Source organism: Perognathus longimembris, chromosome 5 (assembly GCF_023159225.1).
Source record: "Perognathus longimembris pacificus isolate PPM17 chromosome 5, ASM2315922v1, whole genome shotgun sequence".
In the NCBI taxonomy this organism is placed as follows: domain Eukaryota; kingdom Metazoa; phylum Chordata; class Mammalia; order Rodentia; family Heteromyidae; genus Perognathus; species Perognathus longimembris.
The window spans coordinates 52,945,809-52,963,385 of NC_063165.1; the positions used below are offsets into that span (position 1 = coordinate 52,945,809).

Here is a 17,577-nt window from a genome sequence, read left to right on the forward strand (position 1 = left end):
GGGGGTCATAAGGTCATACAGACTTCATATCTGCTTCCCTAATGCCATTGTGGAGGAAATAGCCACTGTGGAATGGGTCACTGGCCTCGTCACAGTGGAAGCATTTACTTCTCTTTCCCACTGAGTCCATGAGTACAGATTTTTCCAAGAACTTTCAGATGAACTATACAAGCCATGTTACACTTAACAAATAAGAGCAGAATGAACAGAACACACAAAGTGGAAATTTCCTTTTTTTCCTTCTCACTCAGAGGCTGAAGCCAGGGGAACTCGGTTAAGGGGCTTTTCTCAAATCAGGGACAACTTCCTTTCTGAAAGAATGAAATAAGACTTTTTTTTTTCCTGAATCTAATCAGTAGTACAGAGATGAAAGCCAAAGACTTCCCTCAGAGCACAGGCTGAAACAACAAAGTCTGCCCACAAAAGAGCCGTGCAATGAAAAGAGGAGTTTGACTCCTCAGAAAACAGGAAAGAATCCATTGACCTTGACAAAGTTTTAGTGTGGAGAAGATATCCATGGAAAAAGCTCATGAGCCACTTTGACTAGTGACAAATGGGCTAGTCCTATAAGGTAGATGTGAGAAACCACATGGCCTACGTGCTTATAGAGAGAAAGAAAGAGCAAGTGATTGTCACCATATGGTGACAGAGTGGAATGAATGAGGGCTGGGCATCATCTTGAAGGTCCTTCCCAGGCTAGATGTATCTAGTATCCCTTTCAAAGTGAGAGACATGAAGACCAGACATAGAAGACTTCAGATCATTTAGAGGGATTGTGGTAGAAAAAGAAACCAAGCAAAAGTGCTGTCTTAAGCCAGATTTCTTGATCTGGCAGTTTACAAGTTGGTTATGTCATATTACAAAAACACAACCCAGGAGTGAACCCATGAGTCCCGCAGAGGCAATGTACAAACCCATACTATGTTTCCAGAAGAGCAGCAGCAGCTCTAGGAAGGGATCAGAACATCAGACCGCTATTATGTACCTGGAGCTGGGAGTCTTGAGGGTTAAACTTTGGGTCCCTTTAACCCATTGATGCAGACATGTGTCTGATATAGAGGATTCTATAACTATCTGAGCAATGTGTTCCCTACCTATAAGACAACACCTGAGTTCCATTTCATGGAAACCTTGAATTTTATTGAAACTTTAGCCTGAATACCTTGCCCTTGAACCAGGTCTCTTTGAAGCACTCTTTTGAAGTATCTTCACTTATCCTCTTTAAATAGTGTCCTCTATTACATCCAGACTGTTTGCTTTATTTCTTCCTCTGCTAGAGCCCCACATCCTCTTCATTCATCATCTGAAGGAAGGAGGAGTTTTCCTTTCATTCAGTTGATAAAAAGAGAGAGAGAGAGAATGGAGAAGACGTACTTCTTAATCATGACAGTACATTAGTGAAGCACACAGGTTCTATCATCACCTTGGTGAAAGTTAGTTCTGCATTCTTACCTGGTTGCAAGGGAGGCTGGGAAGTACAACTCCTAGCAAAGAACCTGCTTTGGATCAACAACTCTGTAGTCAAGATAGAGACCATCAAATGTTGTGTATCATTATGTTGCCACAGTTCTGGGATGCTGGATAGACAATGGTGTTGATCAATTGGTCTCAGAAAGGATTAAGTATGGAAAAGATTTCACAGTAGACTTCTCAATCATCCTGAGCTAGAGGATATTTAGATGTAACCTTAGGGAATTTAGAGTGGAAGGAGGGGGAAATTTGAGGGGCTTGCAAAGATTTGGAGGAGACTCTGTAAGGGTGACTTGGGAGTCTAAGCTAACCATTTCCGATGCTAAAGTTGGAACATGTGATTTTTTTGTTTTGTTTGTTTGTTTTTGCCATACTAGTCTATCAAGTACTTGGTCTTGCCCCAACATACTGATCTAGCTTTTCCCAACCATTCCTCTGCTTATCTCCTGTGCTCAGGATACAGAGTACCCTGTCATCTTCTTTACAGAGCAGATCTCTATTTGTTCATTCATTCATTTATCTCTAGAATACTTTACCAGAGAAACATAGAATGGAGTCAGTTAGGTCCCTGCCTTCAGGAACTTACAAGCACTTCTGTGCAATAACCTTTTCAGAATGTGCCTTTGCTGGGAACTCAGAATGCTGCTCCTAGAAAATTTCCTTCCTTGGGGAAATATCTCTGAGTCAATGCTTACTGTAGACTCTCTGGCCTGGTTCAGCCATCTACACAGTGCACCAGCTCCTTCCTTGCACAACCTTCCCAGCAATAGCTACCCCATGTGTGCTAAAGATATGCCAAGGTCAGGAATTTCACCACCGCCTGAGGCACCTGGCAGAACATGCTTCCTCTTTAGGAACAAATCCTTGTTTCCCTTTGTGCTCCTCTAGGGCCACATAATACTGATTTGCCCCTGTGTCCCCAGAGGTCATCAAGACAGATCGGGTCTTCCCTTTAGAATGGTCTCTGGCTAGACTGTGCTTCCTCCTCTTCTTCCTCCTGTTTCTCTTCCCTTGTTTCCCTTTCCTTCTCTTTCCCTCATGCCCCTTTTCCTCTTTCCCTTCTCTCCTTTTCCCTTCCTCTCCTTCTCTCCTTTTCTTCCTCCTCCTCCTCTTCCTTCTCCTTCTCCACCTCTCCCTCTTCTTCTTCCTCTTCCTTGTCCTCATTCTTCTTCTTTGCTTTATATCAATACTGGGGCTTGCACTTAGGATCTGGGTGCTCTCACTAAGCCTTTTCACTCAAGGCCAATGCTTTGCCACTTGAGCCATAAAGCTTTAGCTTTGTGCTGGTTAATTGGACATTAAAATCTCAGCACTTTCTCTGCTCAGGCTGGCTTTGAACCACAATTCTTAGATCTCAGCCTTCTGAGTATCAAGCATTACAGGCTGAGCTGCCTCTTGCTGTGAGACCCTGCTCACCTCCAGTTTTGTTGTGTCTACCACAGAGGTTCTCAGGCTCACCCTACCCCACCTTTGCACTCTGACCATGGTTACATGGCCTCTACCAGGATTTTGTTTCCAGACCACCAATCACCAGCCACACAATTGCAAAGCAGATTAAAATACAGTCTGATTTGGTCTGATCAATCCAACACTTTGTAGGGGCACAGTGAGCGATTCCTGGGAAAGCCTTGGTCTTTTCATGGTGGATAACTTTAAGGACAATCTTGCATACATTTGAACATTGTCGAAGATAGGCTTGCAAAAGGTTAAATTAACTCGTCTAGTTACATTTTTTTTCTTTCATTTGCTTTCCCATTTATGTATTCTCCAAATGACAATTTTTTTAAATAAAATAAAGCTCCAGGAAACATTCTTTCACTTTGTAGCAAGCAATAAAAATATGGCATCTGTTTAGCTGATTATAATTTTCACTGGACGATTTGTGTGAGCAGCATGTTAAAAGCTTTTGCTTTGCCTTTGGTTTCTCTTTGTGTCCCACTTGAGCAATTTTCTTTCACATCCTTCTGTCCCTGGACCTGAAAACCTGGTAAATAATATATGCAGGTTCCAGAGAATCCCCAGGAGCCAATAATGTCTTGGAAACTTGGGGTCATGGGGTTAAGCACAAAAAAACACTCTCTTTCCAGGAAGAAATGATTGAACCAGAACAATGACCTTGCCATTCAATTAGTCCTTGTCCCATTTTTTTCCACTTTTCTCCTCTATGCCTCTTCCTCTGCCTCCAAGTTACAGAGAGGCTAGAAATGCCCCAGTCCTCCTAAGTTTGGGACTTGGTACAAGTCCATTGTACCATTGGCTTATGTCACAGGAGTTCATGTATTGGCAGAACTGAGGTGAGTTGAGCTTCCTCCCCAACCCAGAGAAGAGTGCCAGTTCAGTAAGCTCAAATATTCAGAGAATGTGCAATATGGTATGTTCATGGGGCCATTTTTCACCTCCTCTAAAAAGGATGTAGAATTAGTTGCTGGGCTATCTGCGAATTAATCTTATCCACATTAGTATACCTTCCTGACTTAGACACAACAAACTCTTAGTGCTTTTCTCTGCCATAAAGAGGTTTCTGGTGTAGTGCTCCTGTCTGCAGGTCAGGTGACAGGAGCTCTTGAAATGTAGGCCCAGTTGTTAGCAAAGGGACTGCCTTTGATGTTTCCCCACCATTATTCCACCAAACTGTGGTGCAGCCAAGTCTCAAGAACATTGCTGAAATTTATTTCTAGATACTATACCTGGACTATGATATTATCACAGGACCAGAGGTGCTATTTGGTGCCAGCACAAATGGATACATTTTTCAAGGATACTTTACTTCTAATTGATATTCTTCCCATGGTTATTGCTAAACTCTCTTCAGTCACAAGGCAATGGAGATATTCCTAAGAGTCAAATTCTATAATTTTGCATTCGAAAGGTAGATTTACAGTGTAATAAAGGTGCTTAAACCATGAAAATGACTTTGAAGGCATAATTCCTGGCTTGTGTTAAATACTTAACTACTTGTAGTAAAGTAGGGAAACTGGGTCTGGCTGGCACCATATTGACAACATGGTGAATGGGAGGGTCTGGCATCTTGTCTTCATGGTGGAAGAAGGTGAAGCCATCCAGGTGATGGGTGTGCCTGAATTCCTAGAAGGGAAGACAGGGATGGACACTTGGCCTATAGATTACTGAACCTTTCAGTCCAGTGCCTAGGACTGGAAGCTTCCTGTGATGCTGCCCCATGACCTGACCCTATGTAGGCCTGGACCAGCTCAGGTGTCATTACACCATGCTACATGTCCGTGTTTGTGTCCTGTCTCCTGTCCTGTGGCTGTTGTCCAGGTACCACGGCGTCCCAATTTAACTCTCCATTGTACTTGAATTGGTCTGTTGGTATTGTTTGCTTGTTTGTTTGTTTGCCAGTCCTGGGCCTTGGACTCAGGCCCTGAGCACTGTCCCTGGCTTCTTCCGGCTCAAGGCTAGCACTCTGCCACCTGAGCCACAGCGCCCCTTCTGGCCGTTTTCCATATATGTGGTGCTGGGCAATCGAACTGAGAGCTTCATGTGTAGGAGGCAAGCACTCTTGCCACTAGGCCATATTCCCAGCCCCCCTGACTTCTTTTTGCTCAAGGCTAGCACTCTGCCACTTGAGCCACAGCACCACTTCTGGCCATTTTCTGTACATGTGGTGCTGGGGAATCCCCAAGGCTTCATGTATAGGAGGCAAGCACTCTTGCCACTAGCCCATATCCCCTAGCCTGTTTGTCTAACTGTGTTAAGTGTATTTGGTGGTTTCAGGTCTTTGTAATTGGCTGCCTGCAGTCCACTAGCACTCCAATAAAGACTCCTTTGTCACCTTCAACGGTGCCTCCGTGGACTTCCTGAATCCTGGGTTATTTTAGCAGTATAGTACTTGCCTATGAGGAATTTACCAGCTTTTCCTGATGAAACTAGTCTCTCCAAATTCACTTTGAGTATGTGTGATTTCACTTAGAACATGTGTTCTGGCAAAGAGACTTGATGCAAAACCTAATCTACTCAGGGAAATGCCTAATTTTTCTCCTGGGTCACTTGATGAAAATGATAGACCTTATTTCAAGTCAGAATCATTTTTATTATTTCAATTTTTCTGAATTACTTTTCTATAGAACCAGAGCCTTCTGTGCACTATGGGAACCCACTGATTAATTGAGGGAGGGCAATTCAGGGAAGATGGAGGGCACTCAGGAGGGAGAAAACAAGTCACTGCCGCAAAGCAAATTTCTTCAGATTCCTTTTCCTGACTCTTCAATTGCTCCAGGTCAGCATTTCTCCCTCTTCCCCACCTGGGAGGAAGATGGTGTACAGAACTGGGGAGAGGGAGAAAGCAGAAGTGAGACTTTGAGCACACTTCCTTGAACACATGATTTGCAGGTTTGACTTTGAAAATGCCTTTGACCACGGCTACACAAAAGCTGGCTTTCCTAGCTTGGAAGACAAATATGACTACATCTGGTTGTAATGTTCAAACTAATCACTATAGCCACCCCCACAGCCAAGTTCACAGAAGTCTTGTTTCTCTCTGGACTTCCCACTGTGTTTATCCAAGAATCCTCCAGCTTTCTCATCCTGAAAAGGGGTTTGGGGCCTTCTAAAGGGGGGAAGGAAGAAAACTACCAGGGTCCTGCTCCCCCCCCATCAATGTGAAGTAGGGGGGTTTGCATGAGGAGGGGGGGTCTAATATATTTTTATTTTCCAACTCCATAGCCAGCTTCTCCAGTCCCATGGGTAATTTGGGGGTGAGGGGTGGGAGAGGATCTACTTGGAGTCCTTTCTTGCCAGCTGGCCCCAGATCCTATTGTCTCAGCCCATGAGAGAACTTCCAATAATTCATATCTCCACAAGAAAGGACTCGGGCTTGCTTTTGAGCTGTGTGATCGACCTCTGCAAGTTTGCCAGCCCTTTCCCAAAGGTAGGGCAGTTGGGTGGAAAGGGACGTGGGGAAGGGAAACCTTCAAGTCTGTGAACAATTCTAGGTTTAACTTCTCTCCATTCCCAAGGAGAAATCTGTGCCTGTGGCAGGAAAGTTTCCCAATGTTTCTTTGTTACTTATTAGCAAGTAGGAGGCTTGAGGAAAAGGCTTGTAAAAATGTAAAATTTAGGTCAAAGAAATTTACTTCCACTCGGATATCTGCCCCCAAGAAACAATAGGTGACAGCAACATTAGCCTAATCGAGTCTCTGATCACCGCTTTCTTTTACCCCAGTTTTTATTTATAAACTTTTCACCTTAAACCAATTCCTTAAACCTGTAATCCTAGCTCCTCAGGAGGTCAGATCTAGAGAATCACACATGAAAGCCAACCAGAGAAGAAAAGCTCTTAAGACTCATCTCCAGCTGCAAAAAGCCAGGTTTGAGGCAATGCTCAAGTGGTACACTGCCAACTGTGAGCAATCAAGCTGAGGGAGCGCTCACCAGCTTCGAGCGAGCGAGCCAAGGGAACACAAGGCCTTGAGTTCAAGACACTGTACTGGCAGGGAGAAAAAGTTTTCAATGCTATATAAAAATTCTAAGAAGAATACAATAATGTACACTTTTCATACGTGTGTTTTGGGGCATAAACGTATTGTGTCAATTGAAAAATCAAGACTAGAACAGCAAATTTATTCTTCAGCTAAACTCAGCAAGTATTAATTTTTTTTTCAAATTTACACTCTCTTCCACACAGACACAAAGGAAGACACTCGCATATACATTATTTGCATCAATTTATATGTTTTTAGGTGTGTATATCAATGAGAATACCACATTTAGTTTTGTTTAACTGTTTGAGTATATATATATATATATATATATTCATATCCTAGGCAACATAAATTTTCACCTATAAGTATTAGGTATTACTCATGAATAGGTCAATAGGACAATACTCAGAAGAAATTTGATGTTGATAGAAAACTGTTATCAGGTATTTTGTGCATATTCATGTTTTCCAGTCTACTTTAGCTAGATTAAAAAATATGTATCTATAATGTGATCAAGAATCATACATTGCTGGGTGCTGGTGATTCATGCCTATAATCCTAGCTATTCAGGAGACTGAGATCTGAGGATCACATTCAAAGCCAGCCTGGGCAGGAAAATTTATGACACTCGTATCTCCAATTAACTACCAAAAAGCTGGAAGTGGAGCTATGGTTCAAATGGTAGAGTATCAGCCTTGAGCAGCAAACAGACCATGAGCTGAACCCCAGAAATGGCATATATACATAAAAGGGGTCCTACATAACAGTTGTTAGATCTCTTTTGTATTTTTTTTTTTTTTTTTTTTTTTTGCCAGTCCTGGGCCTTGGACTCAGGGCCTGAGCACTGTCCCTGGCTTCTTCCCGCTCAAGGCTAGCACTCCGTCACTTGAGCCACAGCGCCGCTTCTGGCCGTTTTCTGTATATGTGGTGCTGGGGAATCGAACCTAGGGCCTCGTGTATCCGAGGCAGGCACTCTTGCCACTAGGCTATACCCCCAGCCCTCTTTTGTATTTTTAAAACTAAAATAGACACCATGACTTTGTTTTTTATACAACATTGACATTTTCCAGGCAAGTTATTTTGCAGAATTGTAATGTCTGATTGTTTCCTCATGAAATGCTTTATGGTAAGCATTTTTGACATTATTAGCAAATAGATACTATAGTTTACATTGATTACTTATTATTGTATTTCATAATGTCTGTCTCATTATGATATTAAAGTTTGATCATCCATTAAGGTGATGTTGTTTGTTCAATTAAAATGGTTCCATCGAGATTTCTCTTGTGATATATTGTGTATGTCAACTGGGACAAATACATTGAGAGAACATTCTAATCAATAGTTAGAATTAATTAGAATTAACAACAGGAGTCACTCAATTATTGATTTATCAATTATTAATATAATTATTCACTAGTTATTAAGTAATGATTGTTTAGCTACTTGCTAACATTGTGGTCAACTTTGTTTCTTCTGTTCCCCTTAGCTTCCTTCTAGGATTTCATACTTAGCCAAACCTCTTTTACTGGTAGAATACACCAGGATGCATGTATAGCTGACCTTGGTTCCTAACTGGCTCCCTAAAGGTCTTCATTGTCCTCATTGCTTTAGAGATGTACTTGATTGAGCCTGGCCCAGCCAGCTAATCCCAAAGAAAGCCTTTACCAACTCTCCCGTATCTCCCTGGGCAGAAGCTGGTCAGATACTAGCCAGATTCTTTTTAGAGTCAGGCATATATTTGTTTCCCTCTCTTAGGAATCACAAATGATTGAGTTAATAATGCAACTCATCTTCCAAATTAATCTCCTAAATGTGACATAAGACTGAACATTACAACAAATATATAAAAAAAGACAGAAGTGGTACAAAATAACCAAGAAAGGAGTAAAGAGTCTGGAAACCTGAAACCATCCAGTCTGTATATCATGAAGTAAAAACTGACTGGACAAAATGAACAGACCCTCAGAAATTCTATCATGATATCAGAAAAAGCCTACAGTGCATGTAATTGTTGCCTCAGAAAAAAAGAAGCTAGAAATGATGAAACAAGAAGGGCAGAGAGGTCTAGGAATGTGGCTTAGTGGTAGAGTGCTTGCCTAGCATGCATGAGGCCCTGGGTTCATTAGTTCCATATAAACAAAAAATTAATTTTACAAAAAGGGCAGAGAAAGGACATTTGAAGGGCCACTGATTGGAAATTTCCATAAATTGGTAAAAATGAAAAAATTTACATAATCTAGAAGTATAGAGAATTCCCACCCCCAAACACCATCAGAATAGAAAACTGTACTTCATCATGTCTATATTAAATGACAACTAAATACAAAAAGCTTTTGAAAGTGGCCAGAGAAAAATAACACATATAATTAATAACAACTGGCTTCCTATCAGAAAGGTCAGTTGATGGACATCTTTCAAGTGCTGAAGGAGACTTCTGGTATTAGAACTTAGGAGTCGTGATTTGTAGCCTTATAACAAGAAGCAGAACAAATGGGAATCAACTAGCATGCAATCTGGAGAAACTTAATTCAGTCATGAGCAAGCTCTGGATAGAAACCATGAACAGCTGGAGGCCTTGTGTGAGGGTGGGAAGGTCTTGGGATGCAGTCTCAGAGGAGATTCTACACATGTGATGTTCTTGCCTCAAGGAGCCTCACCAGTTTCTCATGGTAGGCCAAAAGTCAAGAAAGATGGCTTCATGATTGTCCAGTGGTAAGGATGGGTACCATTATGAAAGGAATACTCCCTGGAGCGAAGAACTGTTATTCTTTGGACAGAACTTCACCAAAGCTTGTCCCATTGAGGGAAAGCCATTCCTTCTACTCCAGCTCCTATTTTACCTAAAGGGACAGTAGTGGTGGGAAAGCTAGGAAACAGCGATGAAAGCCAAACCCCAGTGACACAGGACACCTAAACACTGTAATTTAATCATAGAATCACAGACTGCATGGCTTTCCTACACTTTGCCACAGTAACAAAAGGATTCCAGTATAATTACAGTGAATTATAGTTGGAGGACTTGAAGACCCAAATCCTTTCTAAGAAAGAGATGAAAAAATAGAAATGTGAAATTTCTGACCTCTACAATTCTAGAAAACATTACACTTAGCACAGATTGACTAACACTTCAAATCAAAGACCTTTTAATCTCAGTTTCTATTATTCTATACATGTCTGGCTTTCAAGAATAAGATATGAGAAAAAGTAAAAAAACAAAAGCCAAATCTAAAAACAAACACCAGACCTAGATATGATGCAGTTGTTAGAACTGTCAGACAGGGGATTTAAAATAATTATGACCAGTATGTCAAGGAGTCTAATAGAAAAAGGAGACAATATAAAAAAACAGATAGATAATGGAAACTGAGAAGTAAAACACCAATAAAGAAACAAAAGGATTTTTTTAAAACCACTAAAACAAATGAAAAATGTCTTTGATTGACCCATCAGTACATTGTACATGACTGAGAAAAAAATAGTGAGATTAAAGATGAGTTAATAGAAACTTCTTGGGCAAGAATGTAAAGAGAAAAAGATAATAAAACAGAAAATTGAACTCTGGAACAATTACAAAAAAAGGTAGGTAATGTGCATAATTGGGAAACAAGAGAAAAGCACAGAGCTGAGGAAATCATCATGGCAGAAATTTCCCCAAATTTATGTCAGACACTAAGACATAGATTCAGAGAGTACACAGCCTGTCAAGCAAATAAGAAAACAAACAAACAGAATCTGTACTTATCATATTCAAACAGCAGAAAACCAAAGACAATAGGCAATCTTTAAAGAAATGAGAAGGCCAGCTACAGAGGAACAACAATAAGGATTTTAGTGGACTTCTCAGAAATCATACAAGAAAGAGAATTGACTGAAATATTTAGTATTAGGAGGAGGAAGAAATGAAAAAAAACAACAACCAACAACAACAAAAAACAAAAACCCACAACCACAAGCTAGAATTCTATCTCTAGTGAAATGATTATTCAAAGATGAAGAAAAATGGGCACAACTTGTGTGTTTCTCACACAAACAACAATGAAGGGAATTTACTGGCAGTAGCTTCTTTGAAGAAATGTTAAAAGTGATTCTTCAGGAAGAAAGGAGATGTAAACCAGAAACTTGGATCTACATAAAGAAATAAAGAGCATTAAACTGGAGGACTCCTATAATCCTAGCTATTCAGAAGGCTGAGATCTGAATTGAGATTGGATACCAGCCTGGGTTTATGAAAAGTCTGTGAGACTCTTACCTCCAATTAACCACAAAAAGCCAGAAGTGAAGTGGAGCTGTAGCTCAAGTGGTAGAATGATATCCTTGAGCAAAAGGAGGTCAGGAACAGCAACAAGGACCTGAGTTCAAGTCCCACAACTGGCACAAAGAAGAAGAAAGAGAAAGAGAGAGAGAGAGAGAGAGAGAGAGAGAGAGAACAAGAGAGAGAAGAAATGAAAATGAAACAAATTCTTTCCATGTCCTTGACTGATAAAACAGATAACCACTGTTTACAGTGGTAATAGTAATCCTGCACTGGGTGATTATCACATATGAAAAATGTGAAATGAATGATTGCAGTATCAAAAGGGGTATCGATAATTGGAAATGCTCTCCTGTAAGGTACCTGCTTACACCTACTTTCATAGGTGTATAAAGTGGTGGTGCACTTCTTGATGATGTTCTGATGTTAGTTTAATATCTACACTAAAAACCCTAGAGCAACCACTACCAAATCTAGTAAGGATAGTTGATATTGTAAGAGAGGAGAATCTTATAAAATGCCATTACAATAAAGGGAAAAGGCAGAGAAATTGGAAATGAACAAAAAGTAAATGCAGTAAATTGAAAATAGTCAAGAATGTGGTGTTTTTTTTTTTTTTCTGGCAGTACTGGGATTTAAACTCAAGACCTTCTTCTTTTTTTTTTGGCCAGTCCTAGGCTGTGAACTCAGGGCCTGAGCACTGTCCCTGGCTTCTTTTTGCTCAAGGCTAGCACTCTGCCACTTGAGCCACAGCACCACTTCTGGCCATTTTCTGTATATGTGGTGCTGAGGAATCGAACCCAGGGCCTCATGTATACGAGGAAGGCACTCTTGCCACTAGGCCATATTCCCAGCCAAGACCTTCTTCTTTTTAAGCAGGTGCTTTGCCACTTGGGCCATGGCTCTGGACTTGTATGTTTTAGTTTATTTTCAGAAAGATCTTGAGATAACTTTTTCCCTTGGCTAGCCTGGGATGGAAATGATCTCACATCTACTTCCTAAGTAGCTGTGGCCATATACATGAACTACCACACCCCAGTTGAGACAGGGCGACTAATGTTTTGCTTGGGTTGGCCTGAAACTGTACCTCTTTCTTATCTGCTTCCTAAGTAGCGAATTACAGGGATGCATCAGCATACCTGGACAAATACGATAGATATTAATCCAACTGTGACAAGAATCATTTGAAATGTGACTAATCTACATAGACCAATTAAAAGACAGACTGAGGGGCTGGGGATATAGCCTAGTGGCAAGAGTGCCTGCCTCGGAAACACGAGGCCCTAGGTTCGATTCCCCAGCACCACATATGCAGAAAACGGCCAGAAGCGGCGCTGTGGCTCAAGTGGCAGAGTGCTAGCCTTGAGCGGGAAGAAGCCAGGGACAGTGCTCAGGCCCTGAGTCCAAGGCCCAGGACTGGCCAAAAAAAAAAAAAAAAAGACAGACTGACAGACTGAATAACCTAACAGCACTCAACTATATATTGACTACAAGAAACACACTTTAAAGACTTAGCTACAGTAAGAAACATGTACCAGGCTGACAGCAATCAAGATAATCCAGAACCACTATATCCGTTTCAAATATAGCTTACTTCAGATTATGGAGACTCTCAGAAATCAAGGGGGATATTGCATGATGATAAAGGGACCATTTCTCCAATAAGATACAGCAATTGTAAACAATGTGCACTTAAGCAGTAGAAATCAAAGTATATGACTCAAAAATTGATGCCACTTAAGAAGAAATTGACAAAATCTGCTACTGTAGGAGGAGATTTTCATCTACCTCAGGATGTGCTAGATGAGTCAGGCAGAAAATCAGTAAGAATGTAGTCTACTTCAATGGTACTATCAGTCAACTTGATTTTATTGACATTTCTAAAATACTCTATCCCAAGAAGAAAACATGTTATTTTCAAGCTTGCTTGTAACATCCACAAAGGTACACCATGCTCCATAAAATACACCTGAACACATTCTAGAGAATAAAAATCATCCAAAGTCTGTTCTTAGACCACAAGGAAAAAATTATTAATAGTTACCTGGAAATTGCTATGTATTTGGAAATTCAACAACACACTTCTAAATGACACAATAGTCAAAGGTCTCAAGAGAAATTTTGAAGTATTTTTAATTACATAAAAATAAGAACACAGTTTATCATTGTTTGTAGGATACAGAGAAAGAGGTGCTTTTAGGGGGGCATTTTAAGTATTTACTACATAGATTAGAAATGCAGGAAGATCTAAACACAATAATTAGAGCATATGACTTAGGAAACTAACATAAGAAGATCAACTGAAAGTAAGTGAAAGAAAAGAATAGAAATACCAGATATGGTGGCACATCTCTGTAATCTCAGCTACCACAGGGAGACAGAGACAAGAGGATTCCAGGATCTATGTCAGCCCAGATAAAAGCTAGTTAGACACTCTTAGAAATGACATGAAGCCAGTGCTGGCTCATGCCTATAATCCTACCTACTAGGGAGGCTGAAATCTGAGGATCGAGATTAGAAGCCAGCCCAGACAGGAAAATCCCAATGAGACTCTTAAATCCAATTAACCACTCAAAAACTGGAAGTGGCACAGTGGCTCAAGTGGTAGAGCTCTAGCCTTGAGCATAGAGAGACTCAGGGACAGCACCCAAACCTTGAGTTCAAGCTTCACAACTGACAAAATAAAGAAAGAAAGGAAAAAAGAAAGAAAGGAAGGAAGGAAGGAAGGAAGGAAGGAAGGAAACAAACTAAACAGACTTAAAAAAAAAAGACTGGGAACACGGTTTAAGAGATGGAGTTGGCCAGGTATTAGTGCCATATGCCTGTAATCCCAGTTACTCAGAATGCTGAGATCAGAAGGTCATAGTGCAAAGTCAGTCTAGGCAGGAAAGTCTATGAGACTCTTAGCCCTAGTGATATAGCATATGCCTTGAGCATAAAAGCTCAAGGACAATGCCCAGGCCCTGAGTTCAAGCCCCAGAACCAACAAAGCTGGGGAGAGAGAGACAGGGAGAAGGAGAGGAAAGGGGAAAGGGAAAAGGAGAGGGAGAGGAAGATGAAGGAGGGGAGGTGGGAGAGGGAGAGATAAAGAGACACAGAGAGAGGCAGAGAGAGATTTAACCTCCCTCTACACAAACAAAGAATAAGAATTAGCACAAATCAGTGGAAATGAAAATGGCGTAAGAAATAAGTAAAACTAGAAGGTGTTTTCTGAAAAGATTAAGACAATTAAGAATGTTCTGAGGAAATTAACCAGGAAAAGAGAGTAAAGAGGCCGGAAGACGGGATGGCCTTGTCGCGGCTGCAGAAGCTACCTGCAGAGCGGGGCTTGCAGTTTCTTCACAAAGTAATTGATAGCATCTGTGGCCAAGCTTATCCACTTTACCAGGATTATCATAGCGTCTGGAGTTCAACAGAATGAACACTTGTTCTAGAAGATGTTACCAAGTTTTTCAAAGTTGTAGTTGGTAAAAGTTTATTGGATGAAGAGGTACTTCAGCAGTTGAATCGGTTAATTTCATTTCATCAAGAAGCTATCATGAAATGCTTGAAGAGTAGGAAAGATGAACTCAAGCAGGCTCTGTTAGGAAAAATAGTTGATATTTCATCTGCTCAGCTACAGGATTTTGATTGGCAGTTAAAGCTTGCACTTTCTAGTGACAAGATTTCTACATTACAAATGCCACTTTTAAGCCATCATCTAGATGTTAAAGAAAGTGGTGAAGTAAAACCATATTCTGTTGAAGTGAGTAAAGAAGAGCTCCAAAATCTATGGGCTGGGGATATAGCCTAGTGGCAAGAGTGCCTGCCTCGGATACATGAGGCCCTAGGTTCGATTCCCCAGCACCACATATACAGAAAATGGCCAGAAGCGGCGCTGTGGCTCAAGTGGCAGAGTGCTAGCCTTGAGCGGGAAGAAGCCAGGGACAGTGCTCAGGCCCTGAGTCCAAGGCCCAGGACTGGCCAAAAAAAAAAAAAAAAAAAAAAAAAAATCTAATCACTTCCTTGGAAGCAGCTAATAAGGTGGTCATGCAGTTGAAATATCTGGGAATTATAGATACCAACATGTTCAGATGTTATTGCTACCACGGATAAGGCAGAGTGAAGACTGTGTTCAAAGACCCTCCCATGGTTGACTGCTCTCCCAGGCTGAGAGCACAACAGTGCTGATTTGACAAAGATAATCTAACACCATCCCTAAAGAACAGGAAATTACATGGTTGATAGGAAATGCAAAAACTGAAAGGTGAAAAACTATAATAACAGTTTATATTTTCTGGTTATTTTATCTCCATTTATTAAATTTGTGGGAAATCTTTGTAGATAGTCTGTCTAATTGAAAGCTAAAACTAGGTCCTAAAGTAATGTAAACATTGAAAGCACAACTATACTTGAATATTGCTTATATAATTATGTGAATAATAGAGACACGTATTATGATAAATACTTAATTTGTGATATTTAAAAAATTAACTTTTAAAAAGAAGGTATAAGTCTATTATTGGGAATAATTAGTACAGGTTTAGGCAAGTCATAGCAGAGGGTCACACGAGCCCAATAGCTATACCCTTATGAACACATAAGATGATGATAAGTGCAATGAACTCCATGTTACAGAAACAATTGTTATATCACAGTTGTAACTACTTTCAACGTCCCATGTGTATCTGTAGCTTCTATTATTGATGATGTTCTTGTAGCACCTTCCTGTGATTGTATATACATTATCTCTGTAATCTTTTTTTTTTTTTTTTGGCCAGTCCTGGGCCTTGAACTCAGGGCCTGAGCACTGTCCCTGGCTTCCTTTTGCTCAAGGCTAGCACTCTGCCACTAGAGCCACAGCGCCACTTCTGGCCGTTTTCTGTAAATGTGGTGCTGGGGAATCGAACCCAGTGCCTCAGTGGCAAGCTCTCTTGCCACTAGGCCATATCCCCAGCCCTATCTCTGTAATCTTACCTGAGTATATTGGAAACCGTGTATACTGGTATTAGAACTAGGAAATTGAAAGGGAATACCAAAATTGAGAGACACAGGGTAAAAAAAGACAACTACAAAAGCAATACTTGCAAAACTGTTTGATGTAAGTGAACTGAACACCTCATGGGGGGAAAGGGAAAGGGGGAGGAGGAAGGGGGGTATGAGGGACAAGGTAACAAACAGTACAAGAAATGTATCCAATGCCTAACGTATGAAACTGTAACCTCTCTGTACATCAGTTTGAGAATAAAAATTTGAAGAAAAAAAAAAGACATGAACAATTGTGCATCCTGTTTATGGCAGTATACCATGGGGCACAAACATATTTAATTTGTGCTAATAGATAAGTAAATATATAAAATCATATCAGAAATATCAGCCATAAGTTAATTAAATCTACCTCCTCAAATTTGGCAACCCCCCTTACCTGAATTGTATAAAAGGAGGGACTTCTGTCACTTGGACACAGTGGCACATGTGACCTGTCACTAGACCAAGGACCCACAAAGAATGGAATCCTAACTCTGTCCCTGGGATTTCTGCTTATCTCAGTCCTCTGGTTAAATGTCATACAGATCTAGTAAGCCTGAGATTTGGCTTTATTCTGAACCAAATGTGCCTAAAATCAGCTCTGTCTCTTGACACCACCTGGGTGTCAGTCACTTTGTGATTAGGGTCCTATTAATATCTTAACCACAGTAACTTTTTTGTGGCATATGTATAACTCCCTCTTCCTGCTTTACTGTGTTTTTTTTGTGTGTGTTCGGCAGCTACTTGAAACCTTTCTAGTTAGACCTTTAGACCTTTCTTCTATAGTCTCTATATTATTATAAATTGTACTTTGTGATCTGAGAGTTCATACTAGCAACTAAGATTGGAAAAAAGGAGCTTTGTATTGACAATACATGGTTAGCACATGAACTCAATTGTATTAAAACAGTCAATGCCAAATTAAAAAAAAAAGAAGGTATAAGCTGCATATATAACTAAGGAGATCTTTCTTATATTTCAAGAAAAGGTTATAAAATATAAAGTTGTATAGAGAAGAACTGTCAAACATTAATAAGGAAAAAAATTCTCAATTTGTGTGAAGTGGGAAAATGAAAATGACATTGTTCCTTCTGCCAGCTTCATGTCTGATTGGAAGACTACTCTTGATTTAAAGATAGATGCCATTGTATAGTGTGTATGTTATTACACAAATGTCAGATAAGACTGCGGGACCGTTTTTGTTATAAATTCTTAATATTGAGTCTTACACTTTTGAATGTTAAAAACATTGGTAAACTATTTTTAACCTCAGCTAACAAAAATAAACATTCTGAACAGAAAAAAAAGAGAGTAAAGACACTAATTACCAATAAACACACAAACATGAGCTTATTGGCTTGTTCCATGGACATTAGAGGATAATAAAGGAAACTAGGAATAACT

The 17,577-nt window shown here is 40.3% G+C and overlaps 1 pseudogene; it reads left to right on the top strand.

The window, feature by feature from the left end:
- The window catches only part of LOC125351099, a 64,930-nt pseudogene extending 49,518 nt beyond the window's left edge, over positions 1-15,412 (top strand).
- The last annotated feature ends 2,165 nt before the right edge of the window (positions 15,413-17,577 follow it).